At 35.8% G+C, this 26,158-nt stretch overlaps 1 pseudogene; it reads right to left on the reverse strand.

The window, feature by feature from the left end:
- Window positions 1-1,735: 1,735 nt before the first annotated feature.
- LOC128581075 (pre-mRNA-splicing factor CWC22 homolog) lies at window positions 1,736-23,260 on the reverse strand (annotated as a pseudogene).
- Between the last annotated feature and the right edge of the window lie 2,898 nt (window positions 23,261-26,158).

The following is a 26,158-nucleotide window of genomic DNA, read 5'->3' on the forward strand; positions in this document are numbered from 1 at the left end:
GTTTTCTGGGGTACAGAATGTAGACCAAAGCACAGTGGGGGCTGACCAGTCAGATCTAAAATTATAAAATATATTTCTCTGTCAATCAGAGGCTGTGACACAGACCGACGAAGTTTCTTCTAAAGTTGTAGGAGATCTCATTTTAGAATTTACATGAAAAAGTACTAATGTTATTACACTGAAATTTTGGTTAATTTATACCTTAATCAATTAATATGCTAGATAAATACCTTCAATTTTGCTCACAATTTTTTCATCTATTCTCCCAGTTACCTAACTAAAGAAAGTAAATAAAAGACATACTTTCTAATTAGGACTTCATAAATGGAACACAATATTGACTAATTATTTTTTAAATGAGTATTTGATCATTTTATCCACAAAATACAAACAAGACTCATATTCCTTTCTGGTGAAACTGTTCTCTTCAAAAAATTTTATGGGAGGGCCTTAAAATGTATCAATTAGAAAACATGTTACAAAGAAAACATTTTAAAATTCATAAATACAAACCAGTGCTTTATACAAGAATTCTCTACAAAGTTCACTGATCAATGTACAAAATAATGTGTTTCAACTTAATATAAGGCATATCCAGTTAATGTTATTTTGTAGCATTATTTTTGTGTTGTGGGAGACATTCCTCTTTAATGATCCTGATTTTCCCTTGATTCTGTGGAATGATCAGAGTATCTGCTAGATTCTTCCCAGTGCCTCTCAGCACCATTCTGATAATCTATCTTCATCACTGCTAGAGCCTGAGTGCTTTCTGTGTCCCTTGACTTTGATCTGTTTTTTTCTTCTAAAATTTTCACTGTCCTTATTTCAATGTCTGTGCTTCTCATTTTCAGAAAAGGAATTTCTTCTCTCTCCTCTCTTCTTTTTGTGATCACCACGCTTATTCTCCAAATCTCTGTGCATTTCTTGATTTCTGTCATTCACAACACTACTGAAATTATTTCATTCAGGGGACACCTCTGTTGGACATGTACTTTGTTATGGGATCTCTCCCATTTGAATCTCTTGAATTTCAACTTTGGTGTTTTTCTGACCATCTCTCTCTCTCTCAGTCCTTGTTTCCTGGTGCCTGTGTTCTAGTCTTCTTTCTTCATGTTTCCTGTCATTTGTCCGTTGGCTCCTGATCAATTTATCTGATCTTCTGGTCTTCCCTTTTCTCTTCTTCCTTACACCTTTAGCTGAGGCAGAGCTATGACTGCCGGTTGATGAAGAATTGCTCTCTTCACTGGAAGACTCTGAGCTGCTATTGCTGCTGTCAGAATCAGAGTCGGAGGAGTCAGACTCTGAAGAGGAAGAGGATGGGGAGGATTTATTTTCCTCAATATCTGATTTCTGTTCCACAATGACCTTTGGAGTATTTTTTTTTTGGGGGGGGGGAGGATGGGATGCGGTACAATACTGAAAACAGGAAGATTAAATAAACATGTTTATGCTGAACAGGGAAACCCTAAACCATCTTCTACATCAACCTTTGGAGTATTTTTGAGATGCTCACGCAATTCATCTGTTAAACCTCCAAGACCTATTGAAGTAAAAAAGTTGATGGCAAACCATGTATTTCTTGGATTATCTCAGGGTAATAATTCTTCAAAGAATGGCTCTAGGGTTTCATCCTTTAAACTTGCATTAAGTTTAGGGAGACTCATGTATTCACAGTTCCTAGAAAAATATTTTGACAAAAATTTTACTGGATGATGTGGCGGTCTTTCACTCAGTTTTATACATTCAAGAACACTCCATGGGAGACAATCAGTGTATAATAGGTGAGCAAACATCTGAGCAACATTTCTCAATTTGTTTGTTTCCAAAGGATTCTGTGCACTTTTTTTTTTTTTTTTTGCACTTTTTTGGCCAGGGCTGGGTTTGAACCTGCCACCTCTGGCATATAGGGCTGGCACCCTACCCTTTTGAGCCATAGGTGCTGCCCATCTGCACTTTTCTAGCGTGAAAAATCTCCCAGCTAATAAGCCAAAAAAATTCTCATATGTCCTTTGTTGAGCACAGCCATCAAGTATCATGTTGCAGAGTTCTTTTGTTTGACTTTCAGGGAGATTCCATTTTCAGCAATTTGTGAGCACATTCTTCCAAATCTAAATTTGTCTAAATAGCAAGATAAATTATATGATGAAATGAGAGTAGATTAATTTCTGTTTTGTCATGAATAGTCACTTTTTGTCCTTCTTTCTCTTCTTGTCCTCTTCCTCTTCTTCCTCACTACTTCCAGCATCTTGTCTGTTTGAATAACTGCCTCCTTCACCAAGAATTTCCTTCTTAATTGTTTTGTACTTCTCTTCATTCTCTATAAAATTAGGCTCCATCCTGAAACCATTAAGACCATCTTATGGATTGTAGTTATCCTCCAAAGGGAGCATATGGATGAACTGATCATCTTCTTCCACTAAATCAAGTCCTTCTAGAATAATGGGGTGGTCCTTGAATCCATCCTTCAGTATAGCGAACATTACTTCAGTCATATATTGAATTCTTTTGTCAATTTCGGACTCATGCAGAATGTTTCAAAGGCATTCACATATAGCATTGATTCTTCCTGGAGATACTTGCATTAATTTGAGGTCACATTCTTTGAGAAAACCAATAGCTACTTCAACACTATTATCTATTAGTCATTCCAGGAGCAAAGTGAGCATCTCTAAGCCTAAAACTTCATGTGCCACATTTTTGTTAATAAGATGGGCCACAAATTTTGAAGCAGTTGAGAAAAGTTGCTTCTCATTTCTTCAACTTCCTTTTCAAAAATTAAGAATTAACTTTTTGAGGATTAATTCACCAATTTGTAGAAAATTTGAGTTTATAATTTTCAGTAACACTGCATAAACATGGGTGAATAGTGGAGATGCATTCTGTGCTTGTAAAATAGATCTGGAAAGCAGGCCTCTTCCTCTAACTATATTTTCTTTAAAAAGCTCTTGAATAACAAGACTTACATTGGAAATGTTGACTTTGTTGAGAAGACCATTGATTGACTTCTTCAGGGCCTCTCAGCTCATCATCTGGTATGCTGAGCTGTTTTTATCTGTAATCTGTTCTTGCATGATCCTGAGCTTTGCAGGGGAAATGCATGCTCCACGAGTGCAAGTAAGGAGAGGATCCGGCTCATACTTTTTCTTCTTTGCAGTAGGTTCATCCTTCATCCTCAGCAGAGGAACTCTGGGTTACTGACGGTTCTGGACTTCTTCTTCTAGGAGATGGAGATTACCAGGACCTTTTCTGATCTGCATTTCTCTTTCTCTACATTTTTCTCAGTCCCTACTTCATGCTCCATGCTACCATCATGAAAACATCCCCTTCTCAAATGCTCATGGTTTGACTTGCTATAATCGAAGTCATCTCTATCCTGTGGGGATCTTCTTGTTCTACATATCCATCTTCTGGAAAGGAGGTCCTGTTATCTGAATTATGATTTTTCCTCCTGTTATGACCAGAAGAATGTCTTATCTGTGTCACACTATTTTTCTTTTTTTTTTTGCAGTTGATAAATAGATCAAAGTTTCCTCAAATTGGTCCAAGTACTCGATGATGGTCTGAATTCCTTGGCAGTTTGCTTCTTCTGTCTGCAAATATTACTCAAAGCTCCACTGCACCACCATTACACTGGATGTGCCATATTGATTAATTATTGACCTTAAGCTAAAAGATATTTCTTTCAAATAACTTAATTTGCGTGGAAATGATCATTGGCACCTTATATAATTTCAGTCATATTATTTTTGTCAGTTAATCGGGATTTATTATGTAAGTTCCAACTGTGAAGTTAACACTAAGAAAATAGCAGCTAAAAAATAATTTGGAGACCATTCAGTGGTAATAAGTACACACACGTGCAATGGAAACATATAATTTAAAGATTAATTTTCTCCAAATAAAGATGCAGTAAATTAAAATCCAGTAAATTCATTTAATATTTATATAATTTAAAAAATTCATTTTAATTCCAGTCTTACCACACCCTTATTTCCTAAACCCCAAATAAAATCCTAAGTCTGACCTGAGCTGCACCACAGTTTTACTCAAGAAACTTTGTTTTCCCTCCTGCAGTTTCTCTTCTTATCACACAGGAAAACATACTAGCCATGAAGCCATGAAGATCAATTAATTTCATTTTTTAGAGACAGAGTTTCACTTTATCACCTTCAGTGGAGTGTTGTGGCATCACACCTCACAGCAACCTCCAGCTCTTGGGTAGGCGATTCTCCTGCCTCAGCATCCCGAGTAGCTGGGACCACGGGTGTCCGCCACAATGCCCAGCTATTTTTTTTGTTGCAGTTTGGCAGGGGCCGAGTTCAAACCCACCACCCTCGGTATATGGGGCTGGTGCCCTACCCACTGAGACACAGGTGCCACCTAGATCTATTAATTCTTTTAACATTGTTGAGATACGACCTCTTATTTCCACTCTTATTACCATTATCTTGTTAGACCATTATAAGCTTCATTCACTTTACTATTACAAAAGACTAAAATTTTCATTTGTTCATTATACTCTTCCTCCAAATGTCTAAAATGAGAGACTTCATAATAAACTTTTACGCTACTGTTTAATGATATCAATTCCTATATAAAGTAAAAGAAGAAAATGGGGAAAGAAAGCAAACATAAAATGGAAAAGCGTAAACTTCAAAAAATAATCTCACCTTGAAAGTTTAGGTTTTTAATCTAAAACAAATTTTAGTAAGCATAAGAATAACCTGAAAGTATCAGAAAAAGTCCAGAATAGAAACTCTCATGAAGTTTGTCTGGGGAGGTTCACTGAATTCTATAGTATGATTCATATCTTATGTTATTCTGGCACACCTGGCCCTAGAATACACGTGGAGAAACTTAATTCTAAGTCTTACTCAGCCTTAAAGTTTTGTGAACATTCTGCTCTAACTAACCAAAATGGATTTGCAATTTTCTGACTCTGTTACTATGCTAGTCTATTTTCCAAAGTTTTACTTTCTATATTTGCTAACATTCTGCAAATTTCATAAGCCTACTCACCTTCATGTACATTACAAAGTCTTTCCTTGTTAGTCCCAGCCAAAGGTTATCTTTTCCCACTTTCCCACTGTTAAGAGTTCTAGTTTCATGACATTTATTGCATAGTGCCTGCAGTTTTCTATTACTATGTAACAAATTACCACAACCTTAGCTGCTCCAAACAACATCCCCCTATTAGTTACAGTTTTATAGGTCAGAAATCCAGTACAATGTTCCTGTGTCCTCTGCTCAGACTATAAGCAAGGTGTTATAGAAAGCTTAAGGTCTGCGTCTACGTATGTGTTGTTGGTAGAATTTGATTCCTTTGTATTTATAGGCTCAAAGTCTCTACTTCCTGCAGGCTCTCAGCCAGGAATCCTCTCAGATTCTTAAGGCTACACCCAGGTCCTTCTATGTCACCAATAGAAAGCTCCTTCATGTGAATCCATCTCACTCTTGGAATCACTCTGTCTTGCTATCCTTTTAAAAAATGAAGAAAACTATTTGCTTTTAAAGGATACATGTGATTAGGTCAGGCCCACGTGGTAATCAATCTCTCTATCTAATGTCAACTCTGCTACATAATATAACCTAATTATGGAGCAAAATTCTTAATTCACAATTCCAGTGATTATGCAGAGCAAATACAAATCTTAAAGGACATCTTAGCATCCTTCTGTTTACTCTTCTGAAGTATATTTTTATTTTTCTCCTTTTTAATTATATGCTCCTGGGAAATAAGAACGATTCATTGTACATCTTATACAGCACAAATCACCTGTTCTAATGCTTCACACACAACATCCAATAAATCCTGTTGAATGAATGGGCCCTTCATGTGATCATCTCTTTGCTAATTAATTAAATTTAAATAAACCAAGAAAATTAGTCATGGCAAAAGTAAATATATAGACATTTACTCTTCATGAGATTAAAGCAGTTAGGAACCCTACATACTGAGGTCTCTATCTTCATCTTAGTGAATAATAATGCCATCTATCAAATTTCCTTGGTATCAGGAGACATAACAAAAGAAACTATGCTAAAAAGGAAGCAGAGAAAGGACTTAAAAATGAACAACTCATAAATGTACTGGGGACAACTTTTATAAGTTATATATAAGTAACTGGAGTAGAAAAAAGGTAGGAAGGAAAAAACAATATTTTAAGTAATAATGGGGTACATTTTTCCAAATTTGATGAAAAGTACAGAGCCACGTATCTAAGCAGTTCAATAAACCCCAAGTATAAGAACACTGGAAAACAATCACACAAGGCACGTGACATTGGAATTCTATAAAATGAGTTAAAAAAAAAAACTTAAGATGAGGAAAAATGTTAAATGTGTATAAACAAATAACCAAAAAAGAAAGAGAATTTATAAGAAAAATCTTCCAATTATGAAAACTTCAAAAAAAATCTTCTCTGGAAAGTTCTACCAAATATTTAAGGAGGAATCAATATTCTGTATCATTGAGTACAAAATACTGAAGTGGAAAAACTATATTCCTACTCATTTTATGTGACCACAATTAACCTAATTTCAAAACTAGACAATGATATTGAGAGATAACTGAACAGTACATCACATATCTCATGAATAGATATATGAGTAGGGCGCCGGCCCCATATACCGAGGGTGGCGGGTTCAAACCCAGCCCTGGCTGAACTGCAACCAAAAAATAGCTGGGCGTTGTGGTGGGTGCCTGTAGTCCCAGCTGTTCGGGAGGCTGAGGCAGGAGAATCGCGGAAGCCCAAGAGCTGGAGGTTGCTGTTAGTCCTGTGACATCATGGCACTCTACCAAGGGCAGTAAAGTGAGACTCTGTCTCTACAAAAAAATAAATAAATAAAAAATAAATTCTCAATAAAATACAAACACATGGAATCTAAAAGCACCTAAAAATATAATGCTTTATTACAAAGCAGAATTTTCCCAGGAAGAAAAGATTGGTTCTGCACTTGAAAATCAATTAATATAATAATTTATAATATCCATAGACTAAAGAAAAATCTTATGATCATCTCAATAGATGAAAAAACTGTGACAAAATTAAATTCCCATTCTGGATATCTTTGAACAAACTGTAAATAAAGGTAACTTCATTGTCCTTATATGAAATTAGAAAAATTCTTATAGCTAACATCTTAATGCTGAGTGGTTGAACTCTGCCCCCTGCAGTCAAGCACCAGGCAAGAGGGTCCGCTCTTACCACGCCTATTCAACATGACATAGAAGGTCCCAGCTAGAGCAATAAGCTGAGAGAGCAATGAAATTATCAAGATTGGAAGTGAACAGGTAAAGGATAAATGTGTCAACATAAACACTATTATGCTTCGAAAATTCCAAAGAATCTACAAAAGCTACAAGAAATAATCAGTATACTTACCAAGATACTGAAAAGAAAGATAAGTATATGAAAATCAATTACATGTGTACATACTGACAATCAGCAATTAGAAACAAAATGTGGAAAATATTACCATTTACAATTGTATCGCAAATAAATACACAAGAATAATAAGACAAATTTGAAAAAAGGTATATGCAAAACCTGTACACTGAAAATTATGAAATATTTTCAAGAGAAATTAGAGAAGACCTAAAGAATCACATACCCACCCATGGATCACAATACTCAATATTGTTTAGATGGCAATCCTCTACATACGTAACAGAAACTTACAATTAATTCCCATTCAGCATTCTAGTAGAGTTTGATTTATTTTGGGTTTTTTTCTTTTTCAGGAATTAAAGATCTAAATTTGAAATTTATCTTGATGTGCAAAGAAATCTAAACCAACAAAACAGCTTTAAGAAAAAACAAGACAAGATAAAACAAAGTTGAAATTAAATTACTTAATTTCAAAACTTACTTTAAAGATACATTAATCAAGTCAGTGTGAGTGTGTAAAGACAAACAATTAAATAAATGGGACAGAAGAGAGTCCATGATAGATTCATATATGCCGTCTGACAATTAAGTTTGCAAACTCATTCTAGAAAAAGTGCTACCCCTCACTGCTGAATATCACTGTGGTCACCTTCAACCACTCCCCTTGGAATGTTCTGCATTAGTGCCAATGCCTAATCCACTCTTCAAAGCCATTTTGGAACTCTTTTTCTGAAATAGCCATCAAAGCTGTTGTTGTATTACCCTTGATGTCCTGAACATCATCAAAATATCTTTGTTTCAAAAATTTTTCTTTGGGCAGCACCTGTGGTCAGTGAGTAGGGCGCCGGCCCCATATGCCGAGGGTGGCGGGTTCAAATCCAGCCCTGGCCAAACTGCAACAAAAAAATAGCTGGGCGTTGTGGCGGGCGCCAGTAGTCCCAGCTGCTCAGGAGGCTGAGGCAAGAGAATCGCGTAAGCCCAATAGTTAGAGGTTGCTGTGAGCCGTGTGATGCCACGGCACTCTACCGAGGGTGGTACAGTGAGACTCTGTCTCTACAAAAAAAAAAAAAAATTTTTTTTTCTTTATCTTTAGGTAAAGAAAATAGTCATCTGGGGTCAGATCATGTAAGTAGAGACAGTGTTCTAATACAGTTATTTGTTTACTGGCTAAATACTCTCTCACACAGGGCCATGTGAGCAGGTACACTGTCTTTATCCAAGAGCTGTGAGTTGTCCAAAATTTTCAGTTCATTTTTTTCCTATGTGTTTCTCTATCCATGTTTGCTTGGTCGGCTATGCTTTTCACAGTCAGCTGATGAGGCTGACACACAATTTGATAAATCTTTGCAATGTTTTCATCAGTTTTGATCATGACTAGTCACTGACCTCTCTTCATCAGTGACAGTTTCTCTCCCTTGGAAAAATGTTTAATCCATTTTTATAATGCCATTTTCTTTATGGTATTACCCTCATAAACTTGAATCAACATTTCCCTGATTTCATTTACACTCTTGGCAAGTTTAATAACAAATAACAAATGTTTGTTCATTGCTCTAATTTAAGCTCTGACATTCTCACAACCACACCAAGACATGCAACAACAATAATGAATGACCTTCAGCAAGACACTGCCACATGTTGACATGAGCACAACTGTAAGACCCTGATATACGAAGGTCATGAAACCTTACAGAATTGTTTGTACAGTGCTGCCAATGTAAACACATGGTGGCAAGTTTGTGAACTTAATTGTCAGACTTTGTACAGACTATGATCACATAATATTTGATATTGGTGCAAAAGCAACTAAAGGTAGAAAAGGACTTTTAACATATGGTAGTAGAAGAACCGCATATACTTACACAAAAATATAAACTTCAATCTACGTCTCACATTAGGTATAACAGTTAATTCAAGATCAGTTGTAGACCTAAATATAGTAACCTAAACTATAAAATTTCTAGAAGAAAATAAGAGAGAAGAATAAAGGCCAAGAAAATCCTTGTGATTTTAGAAAAAGGCAAGATTTCCTTTGCATGACAAAATAAGAATCATCCCTAAATGAAAAAATTGAAAAATTGAACTTCGTCAGAACTAAGAACTTTACTTTTAAAAATACTCTAAAGAATGGGGCGGCACCTGTGGCTCAGTCAGTAGGGCGCCAGCCCCATATGCCGAGGGTGGCGGGTTCAAACCTGGCCCGGCCAAACTGCAACCAAAAAATAGCTGGGCGTTGTGGCGGGCGCCTGTAGTCCCAGCTACTCGGGAGGCTGAGGCAAGAGAATCGCTTAAGCCCAGGAGTTGGAGGTTGCTGTGAGCTGCGTGAGGCCACGGCACTCTACCGAGGGCAATAAAGTGAGACTCTGTCTCCACAAAAAAAAAAAAAAAAAATACTCTAAAGAAAATGAAAAGGAACAAGTTTAAAGAAAATGTTTTATTTAGTTTCTCACATGCTAAATTATAATTTTTTAGAATAGTTAATAAAATCTAAAAAACCCAATAATACAGTAACAACCTAATTATTAATGGGGGAATATATACTTTACCAAAGAAAATAAAGAGTTGTAAAATAAGCTTGAGAAAAGATGTTTAACATCATTAGTCTTTAGGGAAATGTAAATTAAAATTCCAATGAGATACAACTGCATACCTATTAGAGAAACTAGAATTAAAATGATCAGCCAGACCATATGTTGTTGAAGTTGTAAATATAAAGGGACTCTCATACACTGATGGTACAAATCTAAAATAGTACAACCACTTTTAGAACACAATTTAGAAGGTTTTTAGAAAGGTAAATAAGTACCCACCAAATGATTCAGATATTTTTGTCTTGTATATACACCTAAGAAAAGAAAAGTACAAAAGTATATATACAAGAAGAAATCACACAAATGTGCACCCTAGATTTGTTTTTGTTAGCCAAAAACTGGATTATTATCCAAATGTTCAGATAAATAGTTTAAAAAAATGCTGATCAAGAATCTAAAGGAAAGTACTATTTATACATAGAATAACAGGAATAATTTTTTTTGTTTTTAAGACAGAATCTCAAGCTGTCACCCTGGGTAGAGTGCTGTGGTGTCACAGCTCACAGCAATCTCCAACTCGGGCTCAAGCGATACTCTTGCCTCAGTTTTTCTATTTTTAATAGACATGGGTCTCGCTTTTTGCTCAGGCTGGTCTCAAACCCGTGAGCTTAAGCTATCTACCCACCTTGGCCACCTAGAGTGCTAGGATTACAGGCGTGAACCACTGCACCCAGTTAATGTGAATAAATCTTAAAATAATTTTACTAAGGAAAAGAGGTGAGATCCCCAAGAAATAAAAAGAGCATATATGGTATGATTCCAAGTATGTACATTTTTATAAGACATAAGTAATATATGGTGATAAAATGCAGATCGACTATTGTCTAAACCCAGGGAGAGTGGAACAAGGAAACATGTGAGGTAGACAATACCAAAGAGTGCAAGGAAACTGTCACAGTGACAGCTTTAGACAGGTTCTTTATCTTCATATAGTCATGGTGATGGTGATGGTTTTACTACAGGTATCAGAGCTTATCAAATCACACACTTACATTTGTGTATTTTATTACATATCACACTTGTGTCAATTATATGTCAATAAGTTTACTTAAAAGTGAAGCTAAGAGATGGAGAACTGAGAGGCGCTCCCCCTGAGGCACATGGAGCCCCAGTAAGAGCAAGTACAAGTATCCCCCAGCAGCAAGGGCATGCAGGATAGGAGAGTGGGCAACATCCATGAAAGGCATTTGGAGCATTCACCTTTGGGAGGCCCAGGGCAGGTAGAAGAAAGGAGAAGAACTCCTTGAAAAAATTCAGGTTTTCGGCTATAGAAGACTGAAGTTAGCTAAAGTTAGCCAAGACAAACTTCTGTTAGGCATGTGAGGATTTTATAAACCACAGGGCCACTCCTGCTCAATTTATAGGCAGCCACAATGGTGTTAAAGAAAAGGCTTGGGTATGGAAAGTCGAGAATGAGATGGGACAGCAAAGAGAACATCCCAGCAAATTAAAAACCTGGCAGCTGAGCTACAATGCATAGAGCAATACCCCACAGTTCCCCAAATTGGCAATTTCTCTGTGAAGCACAAGCAGCTCTCTGGAATCACAGCAGTGCTTAGGACCTAAAGCATATGTATCAGAAAGTCCTGATCTCAGTCTCAAAACATTTGAAGCCACTGTTAAAATGATTCAAACCAAAGCTTAAAAGACCCTGCTAAATTGTAGTTCACTTGCCCCCATCCCAGTCTAGCAGTCTGGCTTATCAAAGAAGGTATGTGTTTCTTTCTGGAGATAAATATATCCTAGTCTCTATCGTCATCTACGCTTTGTTGTTTCAAATACAGATGGGTGATTCCTAGTACAAATTTATTTTAATTAAAATACCTAAGAAATTATGACAAATATTTGAAGAGGTAATGCCCATCAAATTTAAAAAAGAAGTTAAGTGATATTAGCTTTCAATGCCAAGATCGCAATAAACCACAATCAAAGCAAATAGAAAACCACACCTAAGCATGTCATAATAAAAACACAAAAAATCAAATATAAAGTGCAAATATTAGAAGGACCCACAGTATAAAATTGCTTGGCTATTCATACTGTTATCATTTGATCCAGCAAAACCAATACTGGGTATATACCCGCAGGAAAATAAGTAATTTTCTCAAAAAGACACCTTCACCCAAAAGTTCATCACAGCACAATTTACGAAGATATGCAATCAACCTAAATTGATGAGTGGACAAAGAAAATGTGGTATATACAATATATAGATCATGGATTAGTACTCAGCTGTAAGCAACTCAAATGAAACTAGAGAATCCTAACCTAAGTATCACAGAAATGGAAAAATAAACACCACATGTTCTCACTAATAAGTGGGAGCTAAATCGTGGACATATACCACCATACAGTGGTGTAAAGGACACTGGAAACTAAGAAGGAGGGGAATGTAGGAGGTTAAGGAGGGATAAAAACCCACCTGTCAGGTACTACCCTGTTTTCCCGAAAATAAGACAGTGTCTTATTTTAAGGTGTGCTCCCAAAGATGTTCTAGGTCTTATTTTCAGGGGACGTCTTATCTTTCCTGTACCCTTATTTTCGGGGAAACAGGGTACATACACTACTCTGTTGATGAGCACCCTAAAATCCCTGACTTCAGCATTAAACAAGTCATCAATCTAAGAACAACACTTGTACCATCTTAATATTTTAAAATTAAAAAAATACTAAAATGAACAACAGGATTCCATAATTTGATCAAGACTTTCCCAAGAAAAATAAAATAAATTAAAATTAATAATCAATATCACAGACTTTGAGTAAAAGATTGGTTCTTTTTAGTTGAAAAGTTACTTGTAATAAAGCCACTTTCCTCTTTTCTGAAAGAAAAAGTACCCACAGGAAATGGCACACTAACTTCAAGGGCAAAATAATATAAATGATGATTTTCTTATTTAAACTAATAAAGGTGAAAAAAAAAACAAGAGGGCAGAAATCATCTTTCCAAGTGCTAGAAGAAAGAAAATATCAATCTAAAAGTTTATATCCATTGAAAATATTCAAAAAGTAAAGTAAAATTTAAAAAAACTTAGAATAATAAAAGCTGAGAGAATTAATCTTCAGTACACCTGTGCTAAAGAAATGCTTTTAAAAACCCCCACTTAATCAGAAGATAAATAATATGATAAGAAACTCTGGCTATGCACGAAAGAAAAAGTAAATAAAACTGTGCTACTATAAGGTTCTACATGTCTGTTCATTAGTACAAAAATATTTGATGTTTTAACTTAATGAAAAGCAATTACTGGAAAAATAACCAAAGAAATATAGCTAAAATGTCAATACAAGAGATAATACATACTATAATAATAGCTTTAACTTAATGAGAAGCAATTACTGGAAAAATAACCAAAACACAAACATCACTAAAATGTCAATACAAGAGATAATATGTAGGATAATAAGAATAATGCTCAATTCGTCCAGGAAAAAGACAAGACAAATGGAAAGAAGAGAAGAACAAATAGGATATATTTGTAAAGAATAGCAAGGGGAGAGACTAGAAATGAACACATCAAGTATCACATTGAATTTAAATAAAACAAATATTTGCAAGAGCAGCAGACTGTATAATTAAAGCATGAGAAAGTATATTTTAAAATAAAGATGCTTTCAGTTTAGACACTGATAAATGGAAGAGATTATGGCAGAAAAATATACATGGTGCAAAGATTAACTATAAGAAACTTGGTTTTGCTAGATTAATATGAGACAAAATAGATGCAGAGATAAAGATACAGACAATGATAGGGACATTGTTTAATAGTAGAAGAATCAGTGTATCCAGAACACATGACAAGATCAAATGGTTAGACATTAACAGAACATCAAAATATGTGAAGAAAAACTGCCATAATTAAAGGGAGAAGTGAAAAGCTGCACATTTAGAGTTGGAGATGATAGCACATATCTTTCAGGAGTTGATCCTACAAACAGACAAAAAAGTCTGCGAGTAAAGAAGGGTAAAGCAACACTACAATTACTAGATCTGACTGTCTTTCAGATCACTACACACATGTAACTACAGAGAACATGCTTCTTTCAAGTGCTCAGAAACACCCAGGAAGATAAACTGTGTCTTCAGCTATAAAAGTGTCAATAATTTCCAAACAATTGAAATTACACAGAGTATGTCCTCTGACCACAACTACATTACATAAGATAGTAATAATAATATATCTAGACAATTCTATATGTTTGGAAATTAAACCACAGCCTTCTGACTAACTTTTGTAAGAAATTATTAAAGATATTAATTGAATAATTATAAATGGCAACAAAATTTGTGGAACACAGCTAAAAGATTTCTTAGAGAAAAGAAACTAGAGAAAATGGCGGCGCCTGTGGCTCAAGGAGTAGGGCGCGGGTCCCACATGCCGGAGGTGGTGGGTTCAAACCTAGCCCCAGCCAAAAACCAAAAAAAAAAGAAACTAGAGAAAAAAATGAAAACTAAAATAGTGTAAGGAAATAATAAAGATATATATAAATTATTTCATTAATAAAATAGAAAAATAATGTAGAATAGTCAATGAAACTCATAGTAGTCTTTTTAATAAAATGATTAAAGTATATAGACCTCTAAGTAGACTTATAAAAAGAAAAAAAAATAGGTATCTGATATCAAAAATAAAATACTGTCAACTCACTGCAGATTCTATAGACTATGAGAAAAATAAAGTGCGTTGACATAAACAAAGGTCTTTTGAAACAGCATGAAAAACACTAATTAGAAAGAAAAATATACAAATTGAACATCATAAAAAATTCAGCTTCTGAACAAATCACATTAAGAAAATATGGAAAAGCTAGCATAGTGAAAAAACTATCCCCTCACATATGTCTACAAAAATCATATGTGCTTTTCGGCATTATCCAGAATATGTTAATAAATCTTACAAGTCAATGAAAAAAATCCTAACAAATAAGCACAGGCACAGTGGCCCCAAACTGGAAACATCCTAAATGTACATCAACAGGAAAATGGATGAAAAGATATCATGGTAATTTCATAACACATGATAACACAAACAAAGCTCAAATTTACAACAAAAGAATCCAGACACCAGACTATATACACTGCAGAATTCAGTTACATAAACTTCTAAAACAGAAAAGAATATAATATGGACAGATAGAAATCAGAAAGTGGTTGCTCTGGGTGAGGGAGTATTAACTAGAGAAACACATGAGGGATCTTCTCAAGAGTAGAAACGTTTTTTATCTTCTTCTGAGTAGTGCTTACACGGAAGGAAGGAAGGAAGGAAGGAAGGAAGGAAGGAAGGAAGGAAGGGAAGACCACTTGCAAAAGTATGTACAGTATAATACTATTTTTCTTAATTGTGAAGATATAAAACAGGCATGCATGAAAATGGGTCATGATCATAAGCAAAGAAGGAACTGGATTCAGAAGAACTTGCAGAAAATTGCAGTGGATTTGGTAAGAGGAAAATATGATGCAAATGCAACTAAATGTTAAATTTTTTCCAAAAGTTTTTGGAAAATATTAGCATTTAAAAACTTAGCATGTTAAAAAATGCACTCTTCACTAAAGAAGACATACAGATGGTAAATAAGGAAACCTATGAAGTGTATGAAAAGATGGCCCACAACATATACCATCCGGGAAATGCTAACTAAAAAACAATGAGATACTACTACTATCTACCTCTTAGAAAGGCCAAAATCAACATACAACAAAAAATGCAGGCAAAGACATGAAGCAATAGAATTTCTTATTCATCGTTGGTGTGAATGCACCATGGCACAGTTTAGTAACTTCCTACAAAACTACAGGTACTCACCATATGATCCAGCAATCAGGCTATTTATGAAGTACCCAGAGGAGTTAAAACTAATGTTAACGTGAAAACCTGCAGTTGGATATTTACAGCAGCTTTATTTATAATTGCCAATACTTAGAAACAACCAAGACTATCTTTGACAGGTGAATAGATTGTGGTGTATCTATACAATGGAAAATTATTCAGGGTTAAAATAAATGAATTTTCAAATGAAAAGACATGAAGGAAGCTTAAATGCATATTACTGAAAGAAGCCAATAGGAAACTGCTACATAATGTGTGATTCCAACTCTGGGACATTCTGAAAAAGGCAAAAGTATGGACACACTAAAATGATCGTGGGTGTTTAAGAGACTGGGGATGGCAGGATGAATAGGCGTAGCATCAAAGATTTTCAGGTCAGTACAATTATTCTATACAATACTGTGATGGTGTATTCATGCCATTATACATTTGTCCATAACCCATAGAATTTACAACACCAATAGTGAACTCTAATGCAAAGTATAGATTTTGGATGATAATAATGTGTCAATGCAGATTCATTGATTGTAACAAATGTAGTATTCTGCCGAAGCATATTAATAATAGGTGGGATCAGACGTGTGTAAGGACAAGTTCTATGGGAAATCTGCACTTTCTGTCTCTTTATCTCATAAATCAATGAAAAATACTGCAAGATACTTCTTTCCTTTTTGCATGATTAATTCACTAAATGCACCTGTCCTGAGAAGCAATCTAAAACATCTTATGTGGTCAGCAGTCTATGAAAAATTGAACTGTGGTCTTAGGATGAACAGTGCGCTAACTTTCCTCTAAAAAGAACCAGACCAGCGTGCAGCATGAGTCTCTCCTAAGAACAGGAAGTGAGTGACCATCAATTAATAGCAATAACTTAAAGCTACAGGGTAGACTACACCATTCATAATTCCTGAGGGTTCCCAACCCTCTACCCCTAACTGGGTCCTAAAGTGATCATACGTCCCTAACTGGAGGTCATAATCCAACAATAAACAAAAGCAATGAACACCAGGACACTCCTGGATATGCATCTCTTTGGCACTCTGAATTTAGTAGGGAAAATTGCTCTAGTGGAAATGCTCATATAATTCCAACAGTGTTGGGCATAACTGGTTACAGACAAATAGGACCTCCCTGAGCTCCTTAATAAATAAGGAGAAGGGAGCAAGGAATAGATGGTTGACAGTGTTAGATAGAAACACCACATTCTTGAACTGGTTACACAGCAATGTTCCTGCCTTTCTGCATTACACAGAAATTGGCATTGTTCTGCACGGGGTAGTATCAGTTTTCAGCTTAAGCACTAAAAGAAGCTGAATCTTCCCACCAAAGAAAAACAAGAAAATTATCAATGAACCTTCTTTTACATTGGCAAAAAAGTTGATTGTGCAAAGTTACTGCTGGAGCAGAGAAAGCCTATCCACAGAGCCTTCAGTTAGAGACACCAAGTTGTGGTGTTACAAGCTCACTGCAGAGCACACAGTGTGGGTTCACTAACTCCTTTTGCCAGCTGCACACATCTTCATGTTAAAGGATCATTCCTGGGAATAGTATATAGAAATTCCTGAATTGGGCGTTTCTATATTGAGATGTGAAAATTCACATGCCCAAAGTCAACATATTCAGATAAGGAATACCAAATATAGTATACATAATGTATCAAATGAGACTAGTACCTGTTTGTGTAGGTCACATACAACATGATTTATGTTTCTGTCAATTCAGATATGGTGGGAGGAGACAAGACAAAAGACTGCAATTGGCTTCCAATTTGAACCTTGGGCTAGATGTATTTTATTTGCCCCTTTAGATTCCCTTCCCCTCCCCGCTTTGTTTTGTACCCTGAACAAAAGTCAGTTCACTCAGGCTGACCTATACCAACTGCATCACCTGACTCACCTGCCTTGGTTCAAATGGCAGCACGAGGGGAGATCCTAGTGCAGGACAGAAGTAAAGTTTAGCTTCTCGCCCTGCTCGCCTCCTGCAGAGCTCTGGGATTAGGTGGACCTTTACACAGAGCTTTCCCTCTGAGTTCTGCTGACTCTTCCCCCCTAAACTTGCCACCTGCAGACCGGAGGTGAAATTGGCTCTCTTTGCCGTCAGGTGCTGCATCATTGCTGCCTGTCTTCCACCTGTGTGAATTATCCCTTTATTAAAGTCTTCAGTCACTAGGTTGAGTGTGGCATCTTCTTGCTTCCATCCTAACGGACACCAAGAAAGCAGCTGTTCTTCCTGCCAAAATAATTTTCAATGATGTTGATTTTATAATTGTAAGTTCAGTATATTTACTTCTGCATAATAGAAGAGCCTTTTAATTTTTTCATTTTTTGAAAATCTTCTGTATTATGAGAAAAATATTCCACGCTGGGATTCTAAGCCTTACCCGATCTGCCGCACTGTTTTCCTTAATTGAGGCAATTTGCCTTTAAATTCCAATTGCCTCTCTAACCAGTGTTCTCCTGCTATCAAATATAGATTTTCATATATGAATCACAAATATGAACGCTATTCAGGAAACACCATATAAAATTTCTGGGATTGTAAGAAGGTAGCTGTTACAAGAACTCCTGGACCTTCCATGTAATTTAAACAGCTTTTTAAGTTTCTAGTTTTGTTAGCTTGTCTCCTGGAACACGCAAAGGATTTAGGGGTGGTGTTAACTCCGCAAATCTGCTTTTTAGAATGTCACCCTTGCTCTGAATTAGATGCTATTACAAATATGAAGAGGTTTCTAGCCTAGGACTGGTAAGATGGAGAAAAGAAAGATAAATTCATTATTATATTAGAAATATGTTTTTATAAGATAATTCAACCCACTTTTCCATTCATATATTTCTGTTTTATAATTTTATGATCAGGGCTATGGTTATGTATTTTACTTATATTTGATTTTTCTTAATAGCCTATTAGGATAGCAATCCTTGCTTATGTGTATTTTAAATATTAAATATGATTTATAGGCTAAGTTGTCTGTTTATCTAGAGCATTCATGTATGCACATAACAAATAACAAATCTACAATTAAATATAAACAATAATTTAAAAAAAAACCCTGTAATTTTCAGGTGGTGCCTGTGGCTCAAGCAGTAGGGTTCTGGCCCCATATACTGGAGATGGCAGGTTCAAACCCAGCTCTGGCCAAAAACTGCAACAACAACAAACAAACAAAAAAACCTATAATTCTATAATTTTCAACTTCTGATTCTTCCCTCTGAAAAGAATTTTAAAAATCATCCCCAGATCCTATATATTTCTTCCATTTTCTTATAAAATAGATCTGATTTCTCATTCCCTACCTTGTTGGTTCTCTGACTTATGAAAATCATAAATAACCATCATTCGTTTTAAATGCAGTGTTAGACTCCCTGGCTTCAAATTAAGGGAAATTATTTTAATGTAATTATTCTAATGATTTCAATATGAAATCAGTCAAAAATGAATACTAATATGCAGAATTGTCAAAATAGCCAAGTTTGGACAAAAGAAAGGCAGACATTTCTTCAATCCTTCTGTTGCTGTGTTACGCTCTAAAAAACAGCACCTATAATTCAGACAGCACTCCTACTGACTTCTTCATGAACACTGAAAAATTTTATTTCAAATAGAGGCAATTAGTCGGTGATTAAGAGACAGAGAGTAATTAGCACAAAAGAGAAATGTCTTTGTTTGTATAAGAGCTGCCAGTCCAACAGAAAAGAAGCCTTAGGAAAAAAAACTTTTTTAAAAAGAAGTTCTAAAGTTTTAAGGTTAATTGATTCCAAAGTTAAAAGTTCAGAACCATCAGTACAAAAGTACAAAGTCAGGCATTGTAAGTGCGCCCTCCATGTGTGTTCACTTGGTTTGGAATACTCTTCCCACATCCTCCCTTAACTGTCTCCGCATCACGCAGCCTGATTGACAAATGGCTTTTCTTCAGACGAGGTTCCCTAATCCTTCCAGCTAAGGTAGACCTCAAATCTTTACCCTGTTTTGTCTTACTCATATTATTTATCAGAACATGAAATTATATTATGATGAATTTTCTTTTTGGTTGCTTATCTGTTCCCCTAGAATATAATAAGTTTCATGATGACAGAGGGTTTATTACGTTCCCCAGCTATATCTCTGGTATTCTTAATAATTCCTGGCACATATTGTATGATTGATGAAATGTTTGCTGAGAGATGAGTACCTGAAGGACCGTCTTTGTTTACAAATATCCCCAAAGGGTTAAAATTATTGGCTGTTTTGAAAGATTTTCTTTTTTGCTAACAGCTGTATGAGTTTTTCAGGGACGTCTCAGGCACACTGAGATACGTGCACCTGATTTACCTGAGGCTTCATTAAGGAATGTAAGTGGTGCCCCTTCTCAGAAGACTTCCTATTAACAGAATTAATCACCTCCCCAGCTGTACTCTGAAAACCCCTCTTCGCGTGTGCATGTGTCTCCTTCAATAGCAAACCACACAGTGGTGGGATTATGGCCAATTCATCTTCGTAATTGCCGCAGTCCTAAATGCTGCCTGTAGAATCAGTGTCTGAGAAAATCACCTGGCATGAATAGCTCAAAACATCACAAGACACAGACTGTCTTCCATGTAAACATTCTCCTTTCAAGGATTTAATGAAGGGCTCTGCCCAGGACCGTTATTGCCCACACCTGAGAGCCAGGGCGCCTTACTATGCCCCACTTTTCTTTATGGTCCACTGCGTGCCATTTCTATACCTGGATGATCAATGCACTTAGATGACTTTCACAGCACAATTTTAAAAATAACAGCTGTCACTTACGGTATTTGCTGACCTTTTATAAGTGTTCCCTGCTTCTACTCCAAACCCATCTAGGTGATAGCATTAGTGAACCAATGGAAATTTCTATAACTTCTTTTTGCCTCTCCATCCTCACACCCTACACAAGAAAATTTATTTTTCAGTCAGCCACAGATCATACTTTTCTAATGATATAGTAAAACCTAAACTCTTCCTTATCAAGAAAAACACTAAATAGGAGAGTTAAGTAAAATTCTTACTATCTTAATGAATTATAAAAACAAACTGAACTCGGGCGGCGCCTGTGGCTCAGTGAGTAGGGCGCCGGCCCCATATGCTGAGGGTGGCGGGTTCAAACCCAGCCCCGGCCAAACTGCAACAAAAAAATAGCCGGGCCTTGTGCCTGGCGCCTGTTGTCCCAGCTGCTCAGGAGGCTGAGGCAGGAGAATCGCGTAAGCCCAGGAGTTAGAGGTTGCTGTGAGCTGTGTGACGCCACGGCACTCTACCCGAGGGCGGTACAGTGAGACTCTGTCTCTACAAAAAAAAAAAAACAAAAAACTGAACTCTATGGTTATTAATTAAGTTTAATATGTACACATTTTTATTTTGTCACAAATCTGAAACATGGAGCTGTAATTGACTTTCACCTCATCTTTGTACTTTAGATTGTAGATGTTGTTTATTAAATCATAGCTGTGTAGAGTATAGATGGTAGATTAAAATGTACATTTAAGTGAAGCCACCTCACTTTCAGAGTTTTTTCCAGGAACTCTAGTACAGAAAATGGAGATGAAGTTTCCATAGATGTACAATGAAAAAATTTAAATTTGCTTTCTAAATGCCACATACATATTCTCTTTAGTGAATAATGGGATTACCTTTTCATAAACCTCTCATTTCCTGGAAAAAAATACTTTATAATTATTCAAATAAATAGAAGTATATTACTGTAGATTCCAAAGCATAAGAGAAATTGCTTGCTAAAATTGTTTCTTGAAAAATAGAAGTCACCTTGTGTTTGCATCCACATAAATGCTCTCCACATAAATACTTTTATATATCATAGGGGCATGTTTAATAGCATTAGCGAACCAATGGAAATTGCTATAACTTCTATTTGCCTCTCCACCCTCACACCCTGAGCAAGAAAATGTATACTATATAGTGAATAAACCAATACTTATTCTTACAATATTTTAATCTAAAATTCTGGTACTAATACCATATTTGGATGACTATTGCAATTAGGCGCACAGTGGAAACAAAATTAAAAATGAATATGCTATAGAATTTTAAAACACATGTAATATGAGAGCTCTGATATTTACAATTTCAGATGCTGCCTATGGTTAGATACATGCACTTAAAATCGATTTTAAAATGGTATAGGAGAATGAGTACAACACAGACCAGGAAATCTCTTTAACTTAACATTCATTCACAAGGGCGACATGGGCCACACCTGGTATCAGATTCACTTAAAAGGATACAAGGCAAGTGTCTTTATCAGCAAGGCTGTGCCAAGAGCCTTGTGACTACTTTACATCAATGACAGTAGTCCTCAAAACAATTCATGGAGCAGTCCACACACACCCCGCCCCCCACCGTGACAGTTCAGTCATGGAATCAAGGCACACATTGCTCTAGAGCAAGACGTGCTGTCTTGAAGACCTCATGCCCCACAGGAAACAACTCTGGAAAATAGCTTGTCAGTTTCTGATAAACACTGACTTAGGAACTCTCTACGGGTGAACTGAAAAGCAGATAATCAGAAAAGACAAATTATGAAAGTATTCTTATTACTAAAATATAAGAAAATAATAGAACCAGAATATCCCCCGTATTATAGCCAGCAATGAATCTAAAACCTGGCCATCAACCGCTACCAACTCACAATGAAAGACAAAGAAAAACAGAGAGGGAAGGGTTATTAGAAAACCAGACTTTTTGTTCCTACAAAAATAGATCACACCTTTCATGCAGAAGAATTGCAAATACAAGCAAAACTCATGAGATAGTCTCTGTTCAATTCGAGATCACCACCATAAAGCAAATATAACAATAATGAAAGTCACACAATTTTTTTGGTTTTCCACTGCATACAAAAGCTATATTTATGCTATTCTGTAGACTATTACGTGAACAATAGTATCGTGTCTACAAATCATTTGCATATCTTCATTTAAAATGAATTTTGTTTCTAAAAATTTCTAATAATCATCTGAGCCTTCAGTAAGTCGTAATCCTTTTCCTGGTGGAGGATTTACCTTACTGCTGATGGCTGCTGCCTGAACGGGGTGGTAGTGAAAGTTGGGGTGGCTGTAGCATTTTCTTAAAATAAGACAAAAATAAAGTTTGCTGCATCAAGTGATTGTTTGCTTCTCAAAATATTTTTCTATAGCACATGACGCTGCCTGACAGCATGTTACCCATAGTAGTAAGTACTTATTTTCAAAATCAATCATATCTAACCCCGCTGCTGTTTTAACAACTAAGTTAATGTAATATTCTAAATCATTTGTTGACATTTCAACAATGTTCACAATGTCTCCACCAGAGTAGATTCTATATCAAGAAACCACTTTCTTTGCTTATCCATAAGAAGCAACGCCTCACCTATGGAATTTTTATCACGAGATTGCAGCCATTCAGTCACATCTTCAGGCTCCACTTGTAACTCTAGTTTTCTTGCTATTTCTACCATATCTTCAGTTAACTACTTCTAAATTCTTGTGAACATTGTTGTTTTGACTTTGTCCCATGAATCACAAATGTCCTTACTGATATCTAGAATGGTCTATCCATTCCAGAAGTTTTGCACTTTACTTTGCCAGATCCATCAGAGGAATCACTGGCTATAGTGCTATAGCCTTAAAAATGCATTTCTTAAATAATAAGACTTGAGAGTTGGAAATTACTCCTGATCCATGGGCTAGAGAAGGGATGTTGTGTTAGCAGGCATGAAGACAACATTCATCTCTTTGAACATCTCCATCAGAGCTGTTGGGTGCTTAGATGCATTGTCAGTGAGCAATAATATTTTGAAAGAAACTATTATTTCTGAGCAGAAGATCTTAACGTTGTCATCTGTTATTCAGTAAACCATGATTTACACAGATGGTCTGTCATCCAGGCTTCCTTGTTTCATTTATAGAGCATGAGCGGAGTAAATCAGCCTAATTTTTAAGAGTCCCAAGATTTCTACTCGGGAGGCTGAGGCAAGAGAATCGCTTAAGCCCAGGAGGTGGAGGTTGCTGTGAGCTGTGTGAGGCCACAGCACTCTACCGAGGGCCGTAGAGTGAGACTCTGTCTCTACAAAAAAAAAAAAAAAAAAGAGTCCCAAGATTTTTGGATTGGCAAATGAGCATTGGCTTCAATGCTCAAGTCACCGTTAATCCCTAACAAGAAAGCCTCTGTTTTGAAGCTTTGAAGTCAGGCCTTGATTTCTCTCAAGCTATGAGTGTCTTGGCTGGCATCTTCTTCCAGTATAAAATGGTTCCGTCTACCTGAAAACCTGTTTTTGGTGCAGGCATTTTTATCAATGTTCTTAGCTAGATCTGGATAACTTGCAGCTTCTATATCAGCACCCCCTGCTGCACCTTGCACTTTCATTTTACAGAGACAGCTACTTTCTTAAACCTCATGAACCAACCTCTGCTACCTTCTAACTTTTCTTTGGCAGTGTCCTTTTTCAGCCTTCACAGAATTAAAGAGAATTGGGCCTTGCTCTGGGTTAGGATTTGATTTAAGGGAGAGTGGTGGCTAGTTTGATCTTCTATCCAAAACTAAAATTTTCTCTATACACATATCAGTAAGAAGGCTATTTCTTTCTTATTTTTGTTTTCACTGGAGCAGAACTTTTAATTTCCTTCAAAAACTTTTCCTTTACATTCAGAATTTGGCTAACTACTTGGAGTAAGAGGCCTACCTTTCATTCTGTCTTAGTTTTCAACATGCTTTTCTCACTACGTTTAATCATTTCTAGCTTTTGATTTAAACTGAAGAGTGCAGATTTTCCTCACTTGACTACATAGACGCCATTGTAGGGTTATTAGTTGGCCTAATTTCAATTTTGTTAAGACTCAAGGAATAAGGAGGCCCAAGCAAGAGAGAGAGACAGGGGACTAACTGGTGAGTAGAACAACTGTAACACATACACCATTTATCAGTTAAATTCCTTCTCTCACATGGGCAGGGTTCATTCTATCCCCAAATGGTCACAATACAACATCAAAGGTCACTGAGCACAGATTATCATGACAGATATCATAATAAAGTTTAAAACAAGAATTATCAAAATGTGACTCAGACTCACAAAGTGAGTGTGCATTCTTCTGGAAAAAATGGCTTGGTGCAAGATTGCCACATATGTTCAATTTGTAAAAAAACACAATTCTATCAAAAAAGAAAGCACAACTATAATGCCTATAATGTACATGTAATCAATAATTTATAATAAAAATTTAAAAACTTACTGATGAATTTTCAGTTTATCAAACATGAGATGTGCTTATTTACCTCTAGGCCCTTGTTCTTATTCTCTTTTTTACTGCCATTACTTGGCGATCTAGTCCTGTAGGTGGCAAATTTCCTGAGATGCTCTACCTAAAACTCCAGGTTCTATTAGTTGAGCATATATTTTACATTAGTTTAACTAAGCATGTATTTTTCCATAAAATCCTAAACTTGCTCCATGACATTACTTTGTCCAAATGCCCTTAAAATAGGCAAGATTAATTTATTTGTTTTACTTACAGTATGTAGCATTTAATTTATTTAGCAAATGCTTAATGTTTAATTACTTTAGTGATACAAATGTATGAAATGTATGAGTTGTACACATTTATTGTTTAATCAAAGAAAAAGAATCCATAGATAGTAGTACTTACTTATCTATCAGAAAATCCCCCATAAATATTATTTTTCACAAACCGGATTTTGACACATGTTATCTGGCAAGAAGATGGAGGTTATACTCCCTGGAAGTTCGAAGAAAGCATTTAGTATATTTTGCCATTTAACTTCAAAATTCTATTTTAACAATCTATGTTCCCAAGGGCAGAAGTGATAAAGTATAATAAAAGAGCTTTACACACACCTAACTGAACTGTCACCCCAGTAAGGCTTAACATATTTATGGACCTTTTTTGGTGACCTGTCTTGTCATGTCTATTACTCCTTTTTACCTTTTAATTCAAAATCCTTTCAATAAATTTGGCATAAATAAATTTGGTACCTTTACTTTTTAACATATACATTGGTTACATTTTCTCACCTTGCTATTTGAAATGTAAAGACATTAAATTGGATTTTTTTAAAAAATTCAGCTATACAAATAAAATATTTCTTAAAAGAAAAAAGAGCATATGCTTCTAGACATGACAGTTTCATATTAATAGTGTTTATAAATATTTTAAAGAAAATATTTTGTGCCCAGCATTAAGGGAGAAACAAGCGAGATACAGTCCCTATGCTCATGAAATCTGTCTCTTAAATAACATAAAAATTCATTGATTCAAAATATATTTCTTAGAAAATTGTTGTGCTTTCGGCAGCCCCTGTGGCTCAAGGAGTAGGGTGCCGGTCCCATATGCCGGAGGTG

This window comes from Nycticebus coucang, chromosome 3 (genome assembly GCF_027406575.1).
Source record: "Nycticebus coucang isolate mNycCou1 chromosome 3, mNycCou1.pri, whole genome shotgun sequence".
NCBI lineage: Eukaryota > Metazoa > Chordata > Mammalia > Primates > Lorisidae > Nycticebus > Nycticebus coucang.